Source organism: Ptychodera flava, chromosome 1 (genome assembly GCF_041260155.1).
Source record: "Ptychodera flava strain L36383 chromosome 1, AS_Pfla_20210202, whole genome shotgun sequence".
Classification (NCBI taxonomy): domain Eukaryota; kingdom Metazoa; phylum Hemichordata; class Enteropneusta; family Ptychoderidae; genus Ptychodera; species Ptychodera flava.
Genome location: NC_091928.1, coordinates 54,236,837 through 54,247,235, shown reverse-complemented (window position 1 = coordinate 54,247,235; position 10,399 = coordinate 54,236,837). Strand labels below are relative to the sequence as shown.

Here is a 10,399-nt window from a genome sequence, read left to right as displayed (position 1 = left end):
TTATGGAAACATCAGATAATGGCCTAAGGATTACTTGCTGCAATTGAATAGACTTGTTCAAGACATTTTGATTGTTGATGACATTTCATGAGATAGTTGATATATACATTTGATTTAGTCGGTCATTGACGACTCTTTAGAGTACAGGAAACTTTCCTCCACATAATATTCATCGATCAATTGTCTTGATCTCGACAGCCTCAGGGGCACATTCCTCACGCATGCGTACTAAAGTTTTACAGTTTGAAATATTGGCCAAAGGGAAAAAAAACAAAATTTGCAAATTTATCAATCGCTGTTTCAAAAGGAAAACGGCATAAAGTTGGTAGGTATATCACAGAAAGCCATACTTGTATATAAATATTTGATCTTATATCGAGTTTCACCATAAATTGAGTCAAAAGCTATGCTCCGTAAGTCAACGTAAGAATTTGATATTTATAAAAAATACCGTCAAGGACAAGGACAGTGTGCTCACATTCGGTTTGAATTGGTGAATTCAAGAAATATTTAAACCAGAAAAACAAGAATGACAAAAGCAAATAAGATCTGCAACTTAGGTACTGGAGGTCATCTTTAGGAGCATGCATATCAACTTCTATAGCAATGAGCAATGGGGCAAGCAGATCCTAAATACATGAGCAATTGTCAACAAAAAAATTAGCCAGCGAAGCTTGACAAAAAGAAAAGTCGGGAGAATGGGGAAAAAATAAAGAGTGGGAAAAAATGCACAAGGGATCTGGTAAAAAGTAATGCTACCTCATCAATCTTCTAGCCCCTACCCCCTCCTGAATATCAAATGTTCCATCCCTTTGTTGATCATGTTTACATAAGACCAGCTGGCAGGAAATGTATTCACAACCTTGGGGATGTTTTAATTAATGCTATGAGTGCTATCATTCAAATGTAAACAGCACTTAAATCAGTTACAGATTGTGAAATGCCTTCCACTGTGGGGGGATTACGACATCTGGAATTATCCTCGATCCAAATTTCTCATCAGTTCTTGTGTGTCTTACATGCAAAAGTTGCAAAAATTGGTTCACAATGAAAAAATTTACCTCAGCTTTGTTTTCTTGATCAAATTTTCCAACAAATTGATACTAAATATGACAAAATTATGTTCACAGCCTTCGAAACTCTCTCACAACATATCCTAGGTTGGTGTAGGTCATTTAAGGTCACAAACTGAGAAAATTACCTAAAATATAAAAATTTGGGGGTCTCCCAACACTTTGAGCAGAAAATCTATCTAATAACATCCCTCGGGACTTTTGTAGCAAATTACAAAGCTATCAGACAAGTTATTTTAAGAACAAGTTTTCTTGACCAAAAATGACAAAATTGTCTTAAAAATACAATTTTTTATATATCAGGTCAATTTCCACATATCTAACTATTGTCATCCCTGGATATCTATACACCAAATATAAAAGCTGTCTGTCCAGGGACTTTAAAAGTAAATATTTTTTCAGATTTCTTGACCAAAAATGACAAAAATTGCCCCAAAACAGTAACATTTCCAATCTTGTCGTAATTTCAACAACTAGAAGAGAAACACCCTTGCAATCCAAATTTGACAGCAATTGGGCTAGCCAGTTTCAGAGAAGAAGAAATTTTACTTAAAATGAGAAAAATAACCAAAAAATTCAGCAAAAATACAAAATTTGAGATATCTTCACGATATTCATAAAATTGATTTTGATTTCACGATATTCATAAAATTGATTTTCGGTACAGAGTCATACAACCTCAGAAACCTATTATACCAAATATCAAAGCTTTCAGATTAGCAGTTTTTGAATAAAAAAAAATTTGACCAAAAACTCGGAAAATTGCCCCAAAATTACAAATATAAAAAATTCAATTCAATTTGTATAAACTTGACTGAGGTCATCCTGGGGAACATGTATACCAACTTTCAAAGCAATCAGATGAGTGGTTTCAGAGACTAACATTTTTTGACTAAAAATTGAAAAAAATACCCCAAAAACTAGAAACATGCAAATTTCATCCAAAATTTTATACACCTAATTTAGAATACCTAAAGGAACCTGCACACCAAGTTTCAACCCTATCTAACCAATGGTTACAGAGTTTTAGCAGTTTGCACGGTTTTTCCTTTTTTTCCCTCATTTGCATATTTTTGACACTGACAAGTTCATTTGAACAAATTCACATCTCCACCCCTAGGCGCATCTGCACACCAAATACCAAGACAGTAGGTGCTGTGGTTTAGGTGTTTTTGATGTGGACGGACATACATACATACATACATACATACATACAGACATGCAAATCGGATGCAAATGAACTGATTCAGCTTATACGATAACCTCACATTGGTATACCAAATGTGAGCTAAAAAACCTTTTCGTGTATTATCCATAATATAATTGAAAGTGAACGTTTTCCGTGAACATTTTAAAATTCACAACCAGAACTGATGTGTGTTAAACTTCTGGATTGTAAACAGAAAAGTTATCTCAGCAAATAGTATTTTAACTCAGCATTGAGTGAGTAAAAGTAGTTTCACCTATTAAAACTCAGACAACTACCATGGCAGACTAGCAGCATGTAAGTTTTTCAATGCAAGTGAAATGTCCATTCTGTCATCTTTTGCGAGCAGAAGGGAATGCGTCTTTGAGCTTACTTTATGTATCGATGAGTTTCATGGAGTAAGATATGTTGTTAATATTTGTCATACGTTTTATGAATGTAATGTTTTCTCATCTTATTGATTTACTGTCACAAAAGAATTCTCAGTTGTGAGATCGTGGATGATTTTCTAATATTATGTTACACGATCACGCTGCAAAAATTGTCATGCACGAACTGTCAATATCAACAAACATTCTACCATCTGAGTAATCAGCGATGTGTACCCCATGTAGCAATCTGATTAAAATCAGATGTAGAGTACGGCGACGTCTCTGTACTTGCGCGGTATTCTCTTGCTGTCGCCTCTCAGAGAATACCACGCAAGTACAGAGACGTCGCCGTACTCTACATCTGATTTTAATCAGATTGCCCATGTAGATGTATGTTCACACCAGTTTAGTCTCTTGACGAGTGAGTCACGTGTCATTGCTACAGCAACCCTTATAAATACCAAATGTGAGCTAAAATGTTGACTTCCAGCATTTAGTAAATACCATTTCATTCATTTTTCTGAATGGTTGACGTGTGCCAAATGCCAATAGTTACAGAAGAATACTGGCTTTTTAGGAATTCTGTGCAAATTATGAGTATTCCAGCCGTAATGATTAAAATGAATTTGTTCAGAAAAGCAGCTAAGTTCATCTGTTACTTATTCAAGGTATTTTGAAATACAATTTTCCCAGTTTTGACTTAAAATCAGAAATCCTGAAAAATTTTGGACTCAATACTTGTACACATCAAGCTTGTGTTGATATAATGAAAACACAGGCATTCTGACCGATTTTGTCAATAGAAATACAGATGTAAACAAACAGTAACTTGAATAGTTATATTTAACTTCCGGTTGAAGACAAAATCTACCTTGCAGTTCATTTCAAACACCTCTATTTCTCATCAGATATATAATCTTTATTTACCCAAGCCAATCACATTTCATCGTTTAAGTTGATAGTATACCATACATAGTAGTTTTCTGTATGGACAGAATCATGCAAATAACACACTTTGCCAAATTCATAAAATCTTTATTCATTTTAGCCATGCAATAGGAGAATTGAATGTCAGCCAGGTATTAAAATTGTATTGAACACCATACAATAAGTCATGTCATTTACATACACAACGTCAATTTGGATGAGAGAAGTGTCTAAATATTACTGAAGTCACTAAGTTTGGGCCATTGTCTGGATCAGCAAAATATCTTGTAGCAAATATGATTCCAATCATAAGGTGAATAGATATTTCAAATTTTGTAATGGGAAAAATGTCATAGAAATTTAAGTACTCTTCATGATCCATTCAAACGTTACTACTGGTCTTTGCTTTCAGTGAGGTCAGACTCAACAATTTAGCATAAAATGAATAAGATGGAAATAACTAAATCTGAAATTTAAGACTTGACTACAATGCTAGCAAATTACAATCACCTGTACTTGACATCAAGAACCTGTTTAATTCAGATTTGTCTTAAGTTAATAAATGGTATCAACTATTAGACAGCCAGTATTATGGGATGTCTTGGAATCTTGAGTAGAAGTAAAATGCTGCAGAATTGTTACATTGACAATTTTATGAAAAATCTAATTAATGAGTTGTTGAAGTACAGTGTAGGTAGACATCAACTGTTTGCAAAATAAATTCTAAAGAAATGGTGCCAAGAGAAGTTAAAAATTAATACACGCATTGAAATGTCAATGATTAGCAAACAAATGGTACTTCAGCTTTCAACATTCCTAATGCCTGTACACTGGACTTTGGTCTCTGTACCAACCTACATTGGCCTGGTTCCAAACCACTTAGGGTCATTCATGCATTATTTCTGGATGTCAGTCTGGTTTAACTGCTTCCCTGTGGATCACTCCAATTTCAGCTTCAGATTTCAATGTATCTGCAAATCAGACAGACTAGTGAATGATATTCAAACAATATACCAAGGTATGTGAGACAGTTTTGCAGGAAGTATTGTGTGGATAGCCTGTGTTGAATTTTCCACCAAATGGCATGTTTACAAAAAGGTCAACTTAGAGCAAGTATGGCGACTTTATTGCTTTGTTTGTGCTAGCTGAGTTGTTAAGCAAATATTATGTTCAGATTTAATCATCACCGTCAAGCAATTTCCCATGTATCTGCAAATCAGGATAGACCGGTGAATAAGATTTATACATACTAAGGTATGTGAGAGAGTTTTACAGCAAGTAATTGTGTGGATAGCTTGTGCTGAGTTTTCAACCTAATGCCATTGCTTACAAAAAGGTCAACTTACAGCAAGTATGGTGACTTTCAGTGCTTTGTTTGTTCACGGTCAGTTCTCGAGCAAATGTCCTGCTAAATATCATCTTTACCATAGAAAGCTACAAAAATTACCGTTATGGTTCTTTTGTTAGCTGATTATACCTTGAAGAAAGCCTATCATTACCGGTACTTGTTATAAATTTAATAGTTCTTACCATTGGACAAATACAAATTGTTTACTGAAGCTTGGATAACATGATAGCAACTCAAATAATTCAATTCTTTAGGGTAACAAGTGACCTACAGCTGATATATGCAACTTTCATTATAATTTGTACAAAGCTGAATGACTGTCATCCCTGGTGACATAAAACCAAATTTGATGGTTTTTGGATAAAATTTGAAAGAAAAAAAATGAGAAAAATTTTTTTAAGTTCACACCTGCTAATTTTTAAGAATATTTAATAACTACAAAAATTGAAGTATCAAATGTGAAAGCTATAAAACCAGCAATATTAGAGAAAATCGTTTCTCAGATACAGAGTGAAAATTTTGCTGCAAAAGTTTTGCAAATGCTTTTTTATCATTATTTGAACACAACAGAAAGATAACAAAATGTCAACTTCAAACCCAAGTTCAATTTTCTATTTGATAGATGTGTACAGAGATCTTTAAAGAACAAGTAAAATGTGTTCAGTAATTTTCCTGAAACGTAATAAGGGCATTACTCAGAAGCATAATGCCTTTGAATTTGAATGCTAACAGACAGGCAATATCAGATGAAAAGGCAGTTTTACAAAAGTTGATAACATGTAGCTAAGAAAATCTGCAAATACATTTTCCTTTTCTTTTTGAACAAATCTACCGTTAAGTGCAGTCATGGAAGATTTTCCAAGCCGCAGATTTTGAGATTAAGTACAAAGTCGACAGAGGTCACCAGACAATCATGGATGGCTCCATGTCGCTTACAGTGGAGCGACAAATTCTCATTTAGCAATTTCTAGATATCCAAAATACCGGTATCGATCATTCACAGCTTATGTTGATAGTATACCAGAATAAGTATCTGTCAGATACCTGCAACTGATAATACAAGTATTCACAGAAAATTCAGTATGAGTTGACTGACCCCGCAAATGGTCATCATACCGGTAAATCACCACTTTATAATTGTTTAATGTTTGATTTACGTGTGGAAATTTGTGTTGATATGATGCAAACCACAGACACTAAGACGTGATTTTTAGCTTCTTGTCTATTTATAGAGAGATAATTTATTCTAGTTCAAAAATGGTGTGAAAGCAACTTCCGTCTGTCAACCTCCAGGCACTCTGATGGGTCATATCATAAACTGGTGGGGTGTTGATGGCTCGAGTTGAGGTACAGGAGCGATTTGAGCTGTGAAAAAAAAATCAAATATGATCTAGCTACTAAGCCGATCTTCAAAAGCACTTAGTTGACTGCAACCTATTACAGACAACTGAGCTGTCATTGTAGGGGTTATTGCTTTGTGTTTGCTCGTTCTGTGTGTACTAGGTGTGTTCGGTACAGAGTCATACAACTTAAAATGACTAATTTAAGATAGGGAAATCTAACATCGGTGTTTACGGCTGCCATATTTACATATAACTCACAGCCCGTTACCCTTTAGAAACTAAGGTGGAGAAATAACTAAAAAACATGGTTTGTGTTGCCCACCCTCCAGAGGCAGACTTGAGCAATGTTCCAATATGAAGTACCTTTCACTTTTGATGCTTGTTGGATGCGCTGCCTTCAGAAAGCTTGAAATGTCAAATACTGAGGAAATACGCACAAATATTCAGACTAAACAGTGTACAGACTACTCAGTCATAATGGGGGAAATACGGTACAATGACAATGTTTATGAAAAATGTTTATGACTAAAAGAGAGGGATTTAGCAGTTTTGAAATATGGACATTTTAATAAAACAGAAATTATCAACATAATAAATACAGGGCCAAACTATTTATAAGGGGTGGGGCAGGTTGGAAATGAGGGGCGAGAGACAAAGGCATTCCTATTTGCTGCATGCAGATGCAGCCATACACCATTCTATTTACAGCATACTTTTTAACAGTGTTGTGTTGAAGTTTCATATTGTACTTACTGTCATACAAGGATTACATCCGCTTAAAAATGAAATCAGAGAAGCATCAATGCTCTTAGATTTTGCTGAACATGGCTGATTTTAATATTTCACGCATATATTTGGTATCCAGCAAAGGCACTTTTTGAAGTGAAGTCAAAATTAACACTACATTGCTGACAATATATGTTACCTTTTTCTGCATGAATTTACTCTTTTCATTACAGTACTGGAGTATTGCAAACAAATAGAAAATTATTTGTATGTCGACCTATAATTTTAAATCACAAAGACTGTAAATCTGCCAAAATTTGTACTTTTCAGTCATTTTATAAATAATATACTGCACAATATTGAACACTGAAATGTTTGAATGTGTTAAACTCAAAGACTATATTTTCTTCGATAATATATTAAATATTTGTTTGAAAAGAAGTTAAATTTAAACAATTTTAGCATCATATTCTTTACAGGTTCATGTATTTCACGGAAAACATGCCTTTAAAAACAATTTGTAAGTACACACCGCTACACGGGATACGGCATTTAAAGAAATTTAATATGCAACAGTGAACAAATACAAGAGGAACAAACTAGCAGTGATAACCTGACTACAGATAAGCGAAATGTCGAAACTAAGAAAGTTAAGAACTAGGCAAAAAAGTCCATGTCACAACTAAGTAATTAAAACAACTCAAAGATTTGGCAAGGGTTCTCTGCCAGTCTGCTTCTGGGGGAAAAGTTTGGGTTGCAAACTTGGAGTTTGCTGACCTTCGGAAAGCCGAAAGTGAAAGTGGTTCCACCAGGCCAGTGGAGATCACCTTCTTGAGTGGGGGTACCGTACATGTAATGGACGGCCCAAGTAGAGAAAGGCGGACAGACTGGATGGAGAGACCCCCATGAAAGTGTATGTATGTATGTACCGGTATGTACCGGTATATCTGTATGTACCGGTATGTATGTCTGTCTGTATGTATGTATATATACCGGTATGTATGTCTGTCGATGTGTACGTATTTACGTATGTATGTATGTATGTATGTATGTATGTATGTATGTATGTATGTATGTATGTGTGTATGTATGTACCCTACCGTACCGTAACGTATATGGATGTATGTGTATATATGTACCGGTATGTATGTATGAATGAATTGGAGTCGACGCTTAACAACCTAGTTGACTCGCTTGGTTGGAGATGAAAGAATGGAACTCACGGCCCGAGGGGCAGCAGCACGGCTCGGGGGAGTTGTGATCTGGGGGGGGGGGGGTACAGGTGCCCCTGTACGGCCCAAGAATGAGGGGTGCAATGACAGTTGGTGCTTGTGCGATTAGGAGTGATGCTCAACAGACAGAGTTGACTCGCTCCACTCGACCTGAAAGAATGGGGCTCACGGGCCTAGTGGCGGGCAGCACAGTTCGGGGGAGTTATGATCGGGGGGGGGGGGAGGTGCCCCTGTACAGCTCCAGCATGGAATGCATCTGAATGGTGTGTGGGAGGCAGGTGGCCCTGCACAGTCCTGATATGTCCAAACGGTGGCGTATAGGTGCAAGAGTATAAAGAAGTGAATTGCAAGTGGCAAATGTCTCTACGTAATAGCCCTATGGCATAGTCAATGTTTGAGATGCTTGACGAAGCAGGCTTTCTGGTGTCCGAATATAAGTGTGGTAACAGTCGCTGTACCACCTGCCCAGAGTTTGAATTAGGTAGTCAGGAAGGTGGGCATGTGCGGCCGTGGTGGCTGCCCCAATGTGAATGTCTGGTGTACAAACCAGGCTGAAACCCGAGTCACAAAAGCAAGGAATGGAGCAGAGTGGAGAATATGTCACGCGGCTTAGCGGTACTCTTTCTGGAAGGAGGAAGAGGGGTCCCTGAGGAGAGAACACGTTTTGGGGCGGACTTTGAGGAAATGGTGGATTATTGTGACTGGGCATAGCGTAGACTTTGTGGCGAAGAGACGGCACTTGAAACAACGATGCATTTGATCCTTTGGTTTTGGATGCCTTAATGTTCACAGAGAGGGCATCCGGATGGCCGTGAGTATCGGTTGGAACCTTGAGATCACACAGGTTATATGTGGGGTTAATGGAGCATCCGGAGCAGGTAATTTTGCAACAATGAAGGAAACTGAAGAAGGTTAAAAGGAAGGCAGATTCCAGCAGGAGGTCTATGGGCCATACATGGTCCAGCGAAGCAGCAGGCACAGTTGGCACCAAGATCAAATGTAATTGGTAACGTGGGCATGACCGATGGTCCTTGCAGGCCGTAAGGTGTACTGGAGACAAAACGGGGCTGGTTGTTTAGTTGAGGCTAGTGGATTTGGCAGACCAGCCATTATGTAGCGATGATGATGCCGGCAAGATAAAACTTGATGGTGGAGTACTTTAGGTGTAAGTACGTGCACAGTGGATGACGAAATAGAATAGGTGGTCTTCTCAGATGGGCGGATAATGAGGTGTCTGTATGTGTGTGCTGTACGGGTACATGGCAGAGAATGTAGCTTGGATTGTACTCTGGTTGCATGAGATTCAATTGTCTGGGTGCCCAGTGCAGCCAAGGAAGCTGCTTGGCGAAAGTATGTCATGCTAAGCTACATGTGTGGACGTGAAAGGAGCTGCAGTGGGTTATAGGGCTTGCTAAGCGGTGCATATGTAGTTATAGCTGAAAGGAACAACGGTGCCTGTTGTGTATAGCGTGGAAGCTCAGCTGCAGTGGTTTGTAGGGCTTCATGAAATGGCGCATCTGTAAATGAAACTATACAGAAACAAAAACAGATTTATTAATGTATGTGCCCTGTGGGGTGCAAATGCACCGGGTCATGTCTAAGGTGTGTGAAAGAACAAATGCTCGGAAGAACACAGTTTGCAATGTGGCCATATCATCAGACCAAAAGAAACATGGTAGTGCATAAAACGGCGCAGCGTAGCCAGGTAACAAAAGCAGCAAACTAAGGCACTAGAGAATGGGTAGCCAGTACACAGATGCTGGCAGTTTTGATCTCCATATCAAGATATTTCCAATGCAACAATGTGGACTGTTGACATGTAAGCAAGAGGAAAATGACGGTTTCCATTGACAAGTCGACCCTAATAGACAAAAAACATGTCACCAAGGTGTGAAACGACAGTACCGATAGGGGACAGAGAACAAATGGCTGTTCTCAATCTCTTTCGCTGTAGATCATCTCTATAATCCACTAAAACCGCAACACCTGGAGTTTGGCAGCAGGGGAAATTCATCGGGTGGCATCCAGTGGCTGCAATTGGTCCACCATTTGCTGGCAAAGTAGGTCATGTCCACAGAGTGGTGAAGAAAGTTAAAGACGCACCGGTATGCCGCTGATAAATCCTTCAGAGAGGCCTGTGATTAAGTATTCAACAAATTTCTTGTCAGGATG

The 10,399-nt window shown here is 37.8% G+C and overlaps 1 protein-coding gene and 1 long non-coding RNA gene across 3 annotated transcripts in view; one reads left to right on the top strand and one right to left on the bottom strand.

Annotated features, from left to right (window-relative positions):
- Window positions 1-3,712: 3,712 nt before the first annotated feature.
- The window catches only part of LOC139141060 (uncharacterized), a 38,444-nt gene continuing 31,757 nt past the window's right edge, over window positions 3,713-10,399 (bottom strand). The window contains exons 5-6 of one of the 2 annotated variants that reach the window (XR_011554124.1): window positions 4,925-5,012; window positions 3,713-4,549 (exon numbers count right to left, since the gene is read on the bottom strand). This is a non-coding gene — a long non-coding RNA (uncharacterized lncRNA). Of the gene's footprint in view, window positions 5,013-10,399 lie in introns of both variants that reach the window. The other variant, XR_011554123.1, reaches the window with a different exon arrangement.
- The window catches only part of LOC139141050 (kinectin-like), a 40,162-nt gene continuing 34,210 nt past the window's right edge, over window positions 4,448-10,399 (top strand). Inside the window, exon 1 of the mRNA XM_070710625.1 lies at window positions 4,448-4,596. The gene's annotated coding sequence lies outside the window, so the exon portion shown is untranslated. The remainder of the gene's footprint in view (window positions 4,597-10,399) is intronic.